Below are 14,024 nucleotides of genomic sequence, written 5' to 3'. Positions count from 1 at the left end.
TCAACTGGCTTGCAGTCACTTGTTGGGAACTTCTTCTCCACACTATACCCAAAAATGAACTCAAAACAGATAATACATGTAAGAACTAAAATTTTAAAGCTGTTAAAGAAAACGAAAGAGTTAATCTTTGTCTACTTTGGATTAAGCAATAGTTTCTTAGACATAACACTCAAAGTGCAAGCAGAAAAAGAAGAAGTAGTTAAATGGGACCTCATCAGTCATCAAAATTTAAAACTTTTGTGCTTCAAATTATATCATCAAGAAAATGAAAAGATAACCTGCAAAATGGGAGAAAATTTTTGCAAATCGTATATCTCATAAACAGCTTGCATATAAAGAACTTTTACAATTGAACAATAAAAAGACAAATAACCTAATTTTTTAAAAGTCAAAGGATCTGAATAGATTTCTCTAAGGAAGATATACAAATAGATAACAAGCATATAAAAAGACATTCAGCCTTACTAGTCATCAGGAAAATGCAAATCAAAACCATAATGAGATATCATCTTACTCCCCACAGGATGGCTAAAAAAACCCAGACAATAACAACACATCCTGTTGACAGGGATGTGGAGAAATCAGAACCCTCAGGCATTGCTGATAGAATTGTAAATGGTTCAGCTACTTTGGAAAATAATTTGAGTATTCCTTGAAATGTGACCTAGCAATGCCATCCCAAGATATATGGCCAAGAGAAATGAAAGCACATATCCACACAGAAACTTGTACATGAATATTCATAGCAGGGTTATTAACAATAGCCAAAACGTGGGAACCACTCAAGTGCCTTCCTCAAGACTTCCCTGGTGGCTCAGATGGTAAAAGCGTCTGCCTACAATGCAGGAGACCTGGGTTCGATTCCTGGGTTGGGAACATCCCCTGGAGAAGGAAATGGCAATCCATTTCAGTGTTCTTGCCTGGAAAATTCCATGGACAGAGGAGCCTGGTAGGCTACAGTCCATGGGGTTGCAAAGAGTCGGACATGATTGAGTGACTTCACTCAAGTGTCCATTAACTGGTGAGTAAATAAAAAAATGGCAACCCACTCCAGTATTCTTGCCTGGAGCATCTCAGGGACAGAGGAGCCTGGTGGGCTGCCGTCTATGGGGTCACACAGAGTCGGATACGACTGAAGCGACTTAGCAGCAGAAATAAACAAAATATAGTATATCCATACAGTGGAATAGTATTCAGTTACAAAAAGGAATGAAGTACCAAACATGTTGCAGTATGGATAAACATTGAGAAATTAAGCTAAATGAAAGATGACAGACACAAAATGATTCCATTTATATGAAATGTACAGAATAGGTAAATATGTAGAGATACAAAGTAGATTAATGGTTGCCAGAGACTGTAAGGAAGGGAGATCTGGAATGATTGCTAATGGGTACAGGCTTTCTTTTTGGGGTGGTTAAAATATCCTGAAATTAAATAGCAGTGGTGATTGAACAACTCAAGGAATATACTATAAACAACTGAATTACATACTTTCAAATGTTGAATTTTATAGTGTGTAAATTATGTCTCAATAAATTGGTACTGTTTAAAAGGGCACATTAGTTATGTTTCCTGCAGTGCTTCAGAATCAACTGTAAGAAAATAATTTTTCAACATATAAGGAATATAGTTTGGTGTGAGTGCTTTATGAGTGATGGGATGTGGGTTAAAGCAGCTATAGCTGTGGACAAGACTCCCTTTTCTGGCTTCTGGAGGTGATTAAGATGGCAGAGAGAACAATGGCAACAAGGAAAAGTGGGAAAGTTGCAAAGGAGACCAAAGTGAGAGGCCTAGCCTGGAATAGAAACTACCTTACTCTCAACAGATGAGAAAGATTGAGGCCACAGAGCTTCCATCTCTTTTTGTGAGACAACAGAAATAATCCTGAAAATAATGTCCTTCCAGCAAAAATAGAGCATGAGCAGAGTATATGTTTCAGCAAGGCAAAGGTCTTTGGCCTTACACACACACACACACACACACACACACACAGACACAGAACCCAACATTTTATGGTGACCAAATTAATTATTTTGCTGGAGAAAATGATGGCATGGTTCTCAGCAGGTCCAATAAAGCTAAACTTCAAAACATCAAGATTCTTAGTCACCCAGACTACAAACCCTGTTGTTAAGGTGGCCCTCTTCCGTCTCCTAAGCTATCATCCATATCTACTTAGTCATCATGGTCTATTGATTTATGTTTCCCATCTAATGTACCTCACATCTGTCCTTTTGTTTTCAATCCTCTTATCAGTCTATCAGGCCAGGTGCTCATCAACTCATGCCTGAAAAACAAATGAAATAACTAATGGGGAGAAAATAAAAGTGTCAGTTTAAGTGCTAAGTAACTACAAATTTCCTCTTAGGGGAAGAGATTTGTGTTTGTTTTAGCAAACACTTTGATGGATCATTTTGATTGCTCAAAGATTACCCTTGGGGCATGGTTGGAATAAACCGGAGCAAGACATTTCTGCTTGAGAAACTATTAGTATTGGCATAGTTTGGCATCTGAGGGAAAGTAGGAGAGAGTGAAAGAGAGAGAAAGAGAATTGAGAAAACTCAGCCCTGTTAGAATGGCTAAGGAACTTTTAATGTGAAAGGTATTTAACATTTAATTTTAAGTTGTTTGCTATTATGCTGTAAATACTTGGTCCTTCAGTAAAATCTGTGAACACACAGCTATCGGTAGTATACAGGAAAGTGAAGGAATCAAGGAGTGAGCAGAGAAGCAACGCAGTACAGAAAAGGAACTATATATCCAGGAGGTATGAGAAGAAAATGAGAATATAAAAGTAGAAACTGATCTCAAAATACTAATGGTAACTGACCTCAAAATGGCTCAGCAGTGAGGCTACCAAACCTGGAAACCCTTTTTTTCGACAGCTTAATCAAGATTTTCACAAGTGATGTCTTATGGTGAATATTTACCAATCTTTTATGGTTGTGTAGCATGTGAACTCCCTTTGTGTATGGGGGAGTTGTCCATTGTGTGTATCTTGGTGGAAGAAAGTTCCCTGCCTCTAACTACAGAGCTCAAGAGGGCCGCACATTCCTACTTTCTGCTCTTAGCAACTAGGATACAGACATATGACCGAGGTTCAGCCACATGACCTAGGTGTTTAGCTCCTTTTCAGGACCTGAAAAAAAGACACATTTTATTTTATTGGAGTATAGTTGATTAACAATGCTGTCAGTTGTACAACAAAGTGTTTCAGTTAAACATGTGTATATTCTTTTTCAAATTCTTTCCTAAATTAGGTTGTTACATAATACGAACAGAGTTCCCTGTGCTATACAGTAAGTCCTTATTGGTTATCAATTTTAAATATAGCAGTGACTTTTAATATGGAGAAAGTAAATATACTTTCCATATTAAAAATGTTTGAAGATTTTTCACTAGCCATAGTTTCACCATTCTTCCTAGGCTATAGCACGGTTTAGTGGTTCTCAAACTTTAGTGTACATCAGAAACTCAGTATGATGCATGCGTGTATGTGTGTGTGTGTGTGTGTGCATGTGTGCGTGTGTGTGTGTGTGTGTGTGTGTGTGTGTGTGTGTCAGGGTGCTCTTGTTATAACACTGTCTCCTGGGCCCTACATATCTTTGCTACATCAGTATCCTTGGAACAGAAGCCAAAGATTCTTCATTTTCATAAATTCCTTAGGGCTTGGTATTCTGATACACACTAAAGTTGAAAAAATTACAGCTCTAGAAGGTCTGTAGGTAATACATTATCTTTGCCTTACACATTCTTCCCTTCTTCATCTGTGGATTTCCAAGATCCTTCAATTTGCTTCTACAGAAGAGAAGATCTATTTTCTCTTTAGAGACTTTGACTTTACTTTTTCCCTGAAAATAATCTTTATGTCAACCATCTACCCACATGTACATTAAGCACCACACACACACACACACACACACACACACACTTTGCTTGGACATCTTGAAAGAACAGGGTTTATATGTCACCAATTATTCCTCTTATCATATTTCTAATTCCTCTAAGAGTAGGAATTTGCTTACCCTCTATACATCTCTTTCAACTTTCTAATATTTTAGACATTAATTTAGGTTTCTGCCACAGTATGATAGGAAGTAATGACTTCTTTCATTTAATTTTGCTTGACTTCTATTTTTTGTTTCACTTGAATCCTATCAATTTTATGGCATTTTTCATTTTTTTTGGTTAAGTGTAAAATGAACAGATGGTATGAATTTATCTCAATCAGTTCTTCTAATCCTTTATCATATTGATGTTAACTATTTGGCTTCATAAGTCATTTTGATTACTTTCCTTAACCAAGACATTTGAAATCTCTCCCTAACTCTTGGCATGTTTTACATATTGGAGAAAGATATCACTTCTCCTATCATAGATCTTTTTAAGGGCATATGTGTTCATAAATTGGACCTCTTATCCTTTCAAATACATAGCTATGATTAGATATTTTCTTGTTGTATCTTATGTCTTTTTTTAAACATTCTTATTACAATCTTGGGTAAGTTAAGAATTAACCATATGTTATTTGTCTTTCTGTATACAAAAACTTTTTCTCCACACTTAATCTTTTTCTAAGAAGGTAGATTTTGCATTCTGTTTTTGCCACACGTTCATGCATACACAAATAATAATTAAAGAGTGAGAGGAATCTATGGGCAGTGATGGATATTTCTATGGCTTTGATAGTATTGATGGTTTCATGGATGTATAGTTATCTCCAAACTTATATAGACCTGTATACATTAAGTATATGCAGTGTTTACATGTCAATTATACACCAGTAAAGGGTTTAAAAAATAATATCCTTGGAAGATTTTTTTTTAAATATACTGACTCTCAGCACTCCTGCACCTTCAGAGATCTTTGTTCAGTAGGTTTTAAAGCAGGATGATAAATTTTTGTTTTAAACAAGGGCCCCAAGAAATTATCATGATCAAGCAAGTTTAAGACACTCCGCTTAAATAATGGAAAATGCTGAAGGGTTTGGTTTTGGGTAAGCTTTATTTTTTATTGAAGTGAAAATGGCAACCCTCTCCAGTACTCTTGCCTGAAAAATCCCATGGATGGAGGAGCCTGGTAGGCTGCAGTCCATGGGGTCGCGAAGAGTCGGACGCGACTAAGCGACTTCACTTTGTCTTTTCACTTTCATGCATTGGAGAAGGAAATGGCAATCCACTCCAGTGTTCTTGCCTGGGGAATCCCAGGGACCGCAGAGCCTGGTGGGCTGCTGTCTATGGGATCGCACAGAGTCTAACACGACTGAAGTGACTTAGCAGCAACAAACATACAGAAAAGTGCACAAATTCGTCCATGAATTTTTCACAAAGTGAACACACTGGTGCAATTAGTACCAAAATCAAGAAATAGAAAAGTACCAGAAACAGAATCTCCCCGAGGTGCCCGCTCCCAACTGCTACTTCATCTAAAGGAAACCATAAATCTCATTTCTACTGACATTGATTTTTTCTGAATTTTATGTAAATGTAACGAAACATTGCATACTCTTTTGTATCTGGATTCTTTCACTCAACTTTATTTTTTGTGAGATTCATTCATTTGCTCTCTGAATGAAAATTGGTCATTTCTATTGCCATTCTATTATGTGAACATACCACAACTTTTATCCATCCCACTGTTACGTTGTTTCCACTTTGAGGCTATTATGAACAGTGTGGCTATAAACTTTGCTCATGTCTTTGGTGCACATATACACTCATTTCATAGTTAGGTATATACTCAGGAGTAGAATTTCTGGATTACTGGTTACATACATTCTTAACTTTAGTAGATATTGCCAGTTTTCCAAAGTGATTGTTCCAATTTACACTCCCACCTACAGTGTATGAGAGATCCATTTTTTTCCATGACCTTGCCAACACATGGTATTGTCAGTGTTTTTGATTTTAAGCATTTTGTTGGGTGTGTAATGATATTTGATTATGGATTTAACTTGTATTTCCATCATGACTAACAAAATAGCAGCTGAAGGATTTTGAGGCCTGAAGAAACCAGCTAGGATGATGGTTTGATAAGCATGCCATTAATCTAACTTTGTTTTCTTGACAGCTCCTAGCAGATAATATGCCATATGGTGGTGGTGGTCGTCATTTAATCACTAAGTCGTGTCCAACTCTTGCGATCCCATGGACTGTAGCCCTCCAGGCTCCTCTGTCCATGGGATTTTCCAGGCAAGAATACTGAGTGGGTTGCCATTTCCTTCTCCAGGGGATTTTTCTGAGTCAGGGATTGAAACCGTGTCTCCTGCATTTCAGGCAGATTCTTCACTGCTGAGTCACTGTGGAAGCCCTCTTTTCCTGTTAGGTGAGTTTTTTTTTTTTTTAATGTCATATCTTCTTTTTTCCTAATCTGTGATAATTGATGTCACTCTTCCATTACCCAGGTAATAAGCTTCATGCCCTAGGCCTAGTGACATTAGGGTAGCAGGAGAAAGATTGATAATAATAAACTTTACTTATCCTCATGCATGAATTTATGCCATATGTGTCTCATCCTTGTTTGCCATTTTTCCAGCCATAAGAGATGGATTTTTCTAAATACCAGCAACTATGTCATTAACTTTCCCTCTCAACACATAAAGGCTTCCCAGGTGACACTAGTGGTAAGGAACCCACCTGCCAATGAAGGAGACATGAGAGACATGGGTTCAATCCCTGGGTCGGGAAGATCCCTTGGACAAGGGCATAGCAACCCACTCCAGTATTCTTGCCTGAAGAATCCCATGGACAGAGGAGCCTGGTGGGCTACAGTCTATAGCGTCACAGAGTCAGACACAACTGAAGTGACTTAGCATGCATGCTCAACAGATAAGCACCAAAAAAGCTATTTCATTCTTTGGAATTTTATAATCTATCTCATAATACAGATCTTTTAGAAACCAATTTTAAAAATAACATACTAGCGGTCCTAAGATGGTGGAGGAATAGGACAGGGAGACCACTTTCTCCCCTACAAATTCATCGAAAGAACATTTGAACGCTGAGCAAATTCCACAAATCAACTTCTGAATGCTGGCAAAGGACATCAGGCACCCAGAAAAGCAGCCCATTGTCTCTGAAAGGAGGTAGGACAAAATATAAAAGATAAAAAGAGAGAGAAAAGAGGTAGGGATGGAGATCTGTCTGGGGAAGAGAGTCTTGAAAAAGAGAGGTTTCCAAACATCAGGAAACACTCACCAGTGGGTCTGTGGCGAGCCTTGGGATCTCAGAGGGCAACATAACCAAGAGGAAAAATAAATGAATAAATAATTAATTAAAACCCACAGATTACCTCCCTAATGGCAACTCCCAGTGGATAAGCAGCCCAGATGCTTGCATCTGCCACTAGAAAGAGGGGACTGGACAGGGAGCCGCAGGCTGCATTGCTTAGGGTAAGGACCGGGCCTGAATGTCCCGAGGGCAATCTGAGGGAACTAACTTGAGACAGCAACCCAGACTGTGGGATAGCTATCCTGCAAAAAGCCCTAACCTAACACAGACCTGCTCACAGAACAAAAGACTGAGCAGAGCTAGACGGCTGTGGACCGGTCCATCCCCCACCGGAGACAGGCAGGTGAGGGGCAGCCAGAGCTGGAAGCAGGCAATCATGGGCCCAGAGAGGCCTCCTCTACCAAACTGCAAGCAGGCTTCATTGCTAACCAAGACTTCTTGGGATGCTGGTCGGTCGACATCTGCCAGGAGGGTCACAGCCAGAGATCAGCTCCCAGAAGAGACACACAACACACCTGAGAAGGCATGCCCATTGTACACCCAGAAAACCAAGCAGCTGGGACAGGGAAGGCAGCAAGATGCAGCCTCCAACTGGGGGTGACTGCGCTCACCAAGCACCTGGTCACTTGAGCTGCTTGGACCTGGGAAGGGCACAAAACGCAGGCCCAACCAAGTCTTCGCCTTTGTGGAGTACCCAAGAACCTGAACCTGAGCAGCTTAGACCTGGGAAGTGCATGCAACCCAGGGCCCGCCTCAGACAGTTCTCAGCAGAGCAACCTAGGGCCTGAGCAGTGTAGACTGGGAAAGCACACATGCTGTGAGCGGGGACAAACCCAGTATTGTTGAGACACTGCAAGCATTCCCCACACACGCCAGTGATATTTGTTTGCAGTGTTGCTCCCTCCCCACAGCACGACTGAACAAGTGAGCCTAAAAAAATGTGACCACCACCGCCCCCTTGTGGCAGGGCAGAAATTAGACACTGAAGAGACCAGCAAACAGAAGAAGCTAAAATAAACAGAGGGAACCACTTTGGAAGTGAAAGGTGCAATAGATTAAAACCCTGTAGTTAGCACCAACTACATAGGAAGGGGCCTATAGATCTTGAGAAGTATAAGCCAGATCAAGGGACTATCTGAAAATGAACTGACCCCACACTGTCCACAACGACACCAGAGAAAGTCCTAGATATATTTTTACTATCATCATTTTTTAAATTAAAAAATGTTTAAAATTTTAAATCCTCTATCACTCCTTTAATTTTCATTTTTACAACCTCCTATTGCCTTAAGAAAACACCCTATTTTAAAAGCAAACTTCATATGTGTATATATATATATATATATATTTTTTATAATTTTTGTGTCTTTGTTTTGTTTTGGTTAATATTGTATTTTTGAGACTCTAACCTCTACTCTAGATTTTTAATCTTTGCTTTTTGGTATTTGTTATCAATTTTGTACCTTTAAGAATCCAATCCTCAGTACCCATTTTTACTTGGGAGCAAGATTACTAGCTTGATTGCTCTCTCCCCCTTTTGACCCTCCTTTTTCTCCATCAGGTCGCCTCAATCTCTTCCCTCCCCCTTCTCCTATCTACCCAACTCTGTGAATCTCTTTATGTGTTCCAGGCTGTGGGGAACACTTAGGGAACTGACTAATGGCTGGATCTGTCTCTCTCCTTTTGATTCCGCCTTTTATCTTCCTGGCCACCTGTGTCTCCTTCCTCCCTCTTCTTTTCTTTGTGTAACTCCGTGAACATCTCTGAGGGATCCAGACTGTGGAGAGCACAGAGGGAAGTGATTACTGGCTAGATTTCTCTCTCCCCTTTTGACTCCCCCTCTTCTCCCCCTGGTCACCTCTATCTCCTTCCTTCCTCTTCTCTTCTACATGTAACTCTGTGTACCTCTCTGGGTGTCCCTCACTGTGGAGAAACTTTTCATCATTAACCTAGATGTTTTATCATCAGTGCTGTATAGATGGAGAAGTCTTGACGCTACTATAAGAATAAGACTGAAAAACAGAGGCAGGAGGCTTAAGCCCAAATCCTGAGAACACCAGAGAACTCCTGACTCCAGGGAATGTTAATCGATAGGAGCTTATCAAAAGCCTCCATACCTACACTGAAACCAAGCACCATCGAAGGGCCAACAAGTTCCAGAGCAAGACATAACACACAAATTCTCCAGCAACACAGGAACATAGCCCTTAGCTTCAATATACAGGCTGCCCAAAGTCACATCAAACCCACTGACATCTGAAAACTCATTACTGGACACTTCGTTGTACTCCAGAGAGAAGAAATCCAGCTCCACCCACCAGAACACTGACATAAGCTTCCCTAACCAGGAAACCTTGACAAGCCACTCGTCCAACCCCACAAGGAACCAATAAAGGTTTCTTATCCTTTATTGAGGAACCTCCACAATAAAGAGGAACCACAAACTGCCAGAATACGAAAAGGCCACCCCAAACACAGCAATATAAATAAGATGAAAAGGCAGAGAAATACCCAGCAGGTAAAGGAACAGGATAAATGCCCACCAAACCAAACAAAAGAGGAAGAGATAGGGAATCTACCTGATAAAGAATTCCAAATAACAATAGTGAAAATGATCCAAAATCTTGAAAACAAAATGGAGTTACAGATAAATAGCCTGGAGACAAGGCTTGAGAAGATGCAAGAAATGTTTAACAAGGACCTTGAAGAATAAGTGAGATAAAAAAACACTCTGGAGGGAACAAATAGTAGAATAATGGAGGCAGAAGATAGGATTAGTGAGGTAGAAGATAGAATGGTAGAAATAAATGAAGCAGAGAAGAAAAAAGAAAAAAGAATTAAAAGAAATGAGGACAACCTCAGAGACCTCTGGGACAATGTTAAATGCCCCAACATTTGAATCATAGAAGTTCCAGAAGAAGAAGACAAAAAGAAAGACCATGAGAAAATACTTGAGGAGATAATAGTTGAAAACTTCCCTAAAATGGGGAAGGAAATAGTCACCCAAGTCCAAGAAACCCAGAGTTCCAAACAGAATAAACCCAAGGTGAAACACCCCAAGACGCATATTAATCAAATTAACAAAGATCAAACACAAAGAACAAATATTAAAAGCAGCAAGGGAAAAACAACAAATAACACACAAGGGGATTCCCATAAGGATAACAGCTGATCTTTCAATAGAAACTCTTCAGGCCAGAAGGGAATGGCAGGACATACTTAAAGTGATGAAAGAAAATAACCTACAGCCCAGATTACTGTACCCAGCAAGGATCTCATTCAAATATGAAGGAGAAATCAAAAGCTTTACAGACAAGCAAAAGCTGAGAGAATTCATCACCACCAAACCAGCTTTCCAACAAATGCTAAAGGATATTCTCTAGACAGGAAACACAGAAAGGGTGTACAAACTCGAACCCAAAACAATAAAGTAAATGGCAATGGGATCATACTTATCAATAATTACCTTAAATGTCAATGGGTTGAATGCCTCAACCAAAGGACAAATATTGACTGAATGGATACAAAAACAAGACCCCTATATATGTTGTCTACAAGAGACCCACCTCAAAACAGGGGACACATACAGACTGAAAGTGAAGGGCTGGAAAAAGATTTTCCATGCAAATAGAGACCAAAAGAAAGCAGGAGTAGCAATACTCATATCAGATAAAATAGACTTTAAAACAAAGGGTGTGAAAAGAGACAAAGAAGGACACTATATCATGATCAAAGGATCAATCCAAGAAGAAGATATAACAATTATAAATATATATGCACCCAACATAAGAGCACCACAATATGTAAGATAAATGCTAACAAGTATGAAAGGGGAAATTAACAATAACACAATAATAGTGGGAGACTTTAATACCCCACTCACGCCTATGGATAGATCAACTAAACAGAAAATTAACAAGGAAACACAAACTTTAAATGATACAATAGACCAGTTAGACCTAATTGATATCTATAGAACATTTCACCCCAAAACAACGAATTTCACCTTTTTCTCAAGTGCACACGGAACCTTCTCCAGGATAGATCACATCCTGGGCCATAAATCTAGCCTTGGTAAGTTCAAAAAAAATTGAAATCATTCTAAGCATCTTTTCTGATCACAATGCAGTAAGATTAGATTGCAATTACAGGAGAAAAACTATTAAAAATTCCAACATATGGAGGCTGAACAACATGGTGCTGAATAACCAATAAGTCACAGAAGAAATCAAAAAAGAAATAAAAATATGCATAGAAATGAATGAAAATGAAAACACAACAACCCAAAATCTATGGGACACTGTAAAAGCAGTGGTAAGGGGAAGGTTCATAGCAATACAGGCTTACCTCAAGAAACAAGAAAAAAGTCAAATAAGTAACCTAACTCTACACCTAAAGCAACTAGAAAAGGAAGAAATGAAGAACCCTAGGGTTAGTAGAAGGAAAGAAATCTTAAAAATTAGGGCAGAAATAAATGCAAAAGAAACAAAAGAAACCATAGCAAAAATCAACAAAGCCCATAGCTGGTTCTTTGAGAAGATAAATAAAACTGACAAACCATTAGCCAGACTCATCAAGAAACAAAGGGAGGAAAATCAAATCAACAAAATTGGAGATGAAAATGGAGAGATCACAGCAGACAACACAGAAATACAAAGGATCATAAGAGACTACCATCAGCAACTATATGCCAATAAAATGGACAACTTGAAAGAAATGGACAAATTCTTAGAAAAGTACAATGTTTCAAAACTGAACCAAGAAGAAATAGAAAATCTTAACAGACCCATCACAAGCATGGAAATTGAGATGGTAATCAGAAATCTTCCAACAAATAAAAGCCCAGGACTGGACGGCTTCACAGCTGAATTCCACCAAAAATTTAGAGAAGAGCTAACACCTATCCTACTCAAACTCTTCCAGAAAATTGCAAAGGAAGGTAAACTTCCAAACTCATTCTATGAGGCCACCATCACCCAAATACCAAAACCAGACAAAGATGCCACACACACAAAAAGAAAACTACAGGCCAATATCACTGATGAACATAGATGCAAAAGTCTTTAATAAAATTTTAGCAAACAGAATCCAATGAGATATTAAAAAGATCATACATCATGACCTACTGGGCTACTACCCAAAACAATCTATAGATTCAATGTAATCCCTATCAAGCTACCAACGGTATTTTTCACAGAGCTAGAACAAATAATTTCACAATTTGTATGGAAATACAAAAAAAAAAAAAAAACTCAAATAGCCAAAGCAATCTTGAGAAAGAAGAATGGAACTGGAGGAATCAACCTGCCTGACTTCAGGCTCTACTACAAAGCCACAGTCATCAAGACAGCATGGTACTGGCACAAAGACAGAAATATAGATCAATGGAACAAAATAGAAAGCCCAGAGATAAATCCACACACCTATGGACACCTTGTCTTCGACAAAAGAGGCAAGAATATACAATGGAGAAAGGACAATCACTTTAATAAGTGGTGCTGGGAAAACTGGTCAACCACTTGTAAAAGAATGAAGCTAGAACACTTTCTAACACCACACACAAAAATAAACTCAAAATGGATTAAAGATCTAAACGTAAGACCAGAAACTATAAAACTCCTAGAGGAGAACATAGGCAAAACACTCTCTGACATAAATTATAGCAGGATCCTCTATGACCCATCTCCCAGAATATTGGAAATAAAAGCAAAATTAAACAAATGGGACCAAGTGATGTTATGCCCATGATAGAGCTAATCTTTAAGAGGATATGGGGCTTTAGCCTTGCTGTTTGTGAATTCTGAAATGACAAGTAAAATCTCTGCCTATCCTGTTGGACAATCTGATGGAGAGGTACCTCCATGACACCAGTATGAATGTCAGTTGTCTCTTATATCACAGAGTAGCTTAGGCATCAGCTGAATACCATTTAGTGACCCTTGCCTGGATTATATTTCAAGGGTCGCTTATGATTCTATTTCGGACAATAAATGGGATAGAATATGTGAAAGAATTTTGACCATAAAGGTCCCTAAAATGGCTGACTGGAAAACCACAAATAGAAATGACCATTTAGGAAAATGATGAGTTGCGAGAAAAGAGTTAAGAAAAGTGCACGATTTTCCATCGAACAAATGACACAACCAACACATCTTCAAGCCAAGTTGATGAGGTTTTTAATGTTTTTCTCGGGGTAGAAATGTTTTAAAGATGGAAAGCGGGGCATATGGAGAGAACCCAGAGTGGATGTGGCTCTTCATTGCTACAGGTCTTTTCCCTCCAAGTGAGTGGCTCTGAAATATTTGCAAAATTATTAACAATGTGAAATATTTACCAGATTAAATTATTTTCTTAACATTCCTTTGGTCCCCCAAATACACTAAATGCTTGAATTGGTGATCAAATATTGGAGCTGTTAATTGAAATAGTTATTACTCTAGTTCCTAAGAAGCTTCCATGGTGAAGGGACAGAATCAATAAATGGGAAATATTATTAAAGTAGAAACGTACTGATGGCAGCAAGTGCTTGAGTGATGGAGGTCAGTCAGCCTCTCTCATTGTCATTCTCCCACCTAGATATAGAAGTATCATCCAGAGATTTTTATGTGGGATATAGCAACCAGGAAAGAGCAGTCAGTGTGGGCTTCCCGGGTGGCTCAAAAGTGGGCAGAAGACCTGAACAGACATTTCTCCAAAAAGACATACACGTGGTTAATAAACACATGAAAAGATGCCCAATATCACTCACTATTAGAGACATGCAAGTCAAAATTACAATGAGATATCGCATTG

The 14,024-nt window shown here is 38.8% G+C and overlaps 1 non-coding gene across 1 annotated transcript; it reads left to right on the top strand.

Annotated features, from left to right (window-relative positions):
• The first annotated feature begins 803 nt into the window (after positions 1-803).
• On the top strand, positions 804-876 carry TRNAC-ACA (transfer RNA cysteine (anticodon ACA)). Its single transcript has one exon. It is a non-coding gene; the product is annotated as a tRNA-Cys (tRNA).
• The last annotated feature ends 13,148 nt before the right edge of the window (positions 877-14,024 follow it).

This window comes from Capricornis sumatraensis, chromosome X (genome assembly GCF_032405125.1).
Source record: "Capricornis sumatraensis isolate serow.1 chromosome X, serow.2, whole genome shotgun sequence".
NCBI classification, from domain to species: domain Eukaryota; kingdom Metazoa; phylum Chordata; class Mammalia; order Artiodactyla; family Bovidae; genus Capricornis; species Capricornis sumatraensis.
Note: the sequence above shows the minus strand (reverse complement) of the source record. Positions and strands in the feature narration are given on the sequence as shown.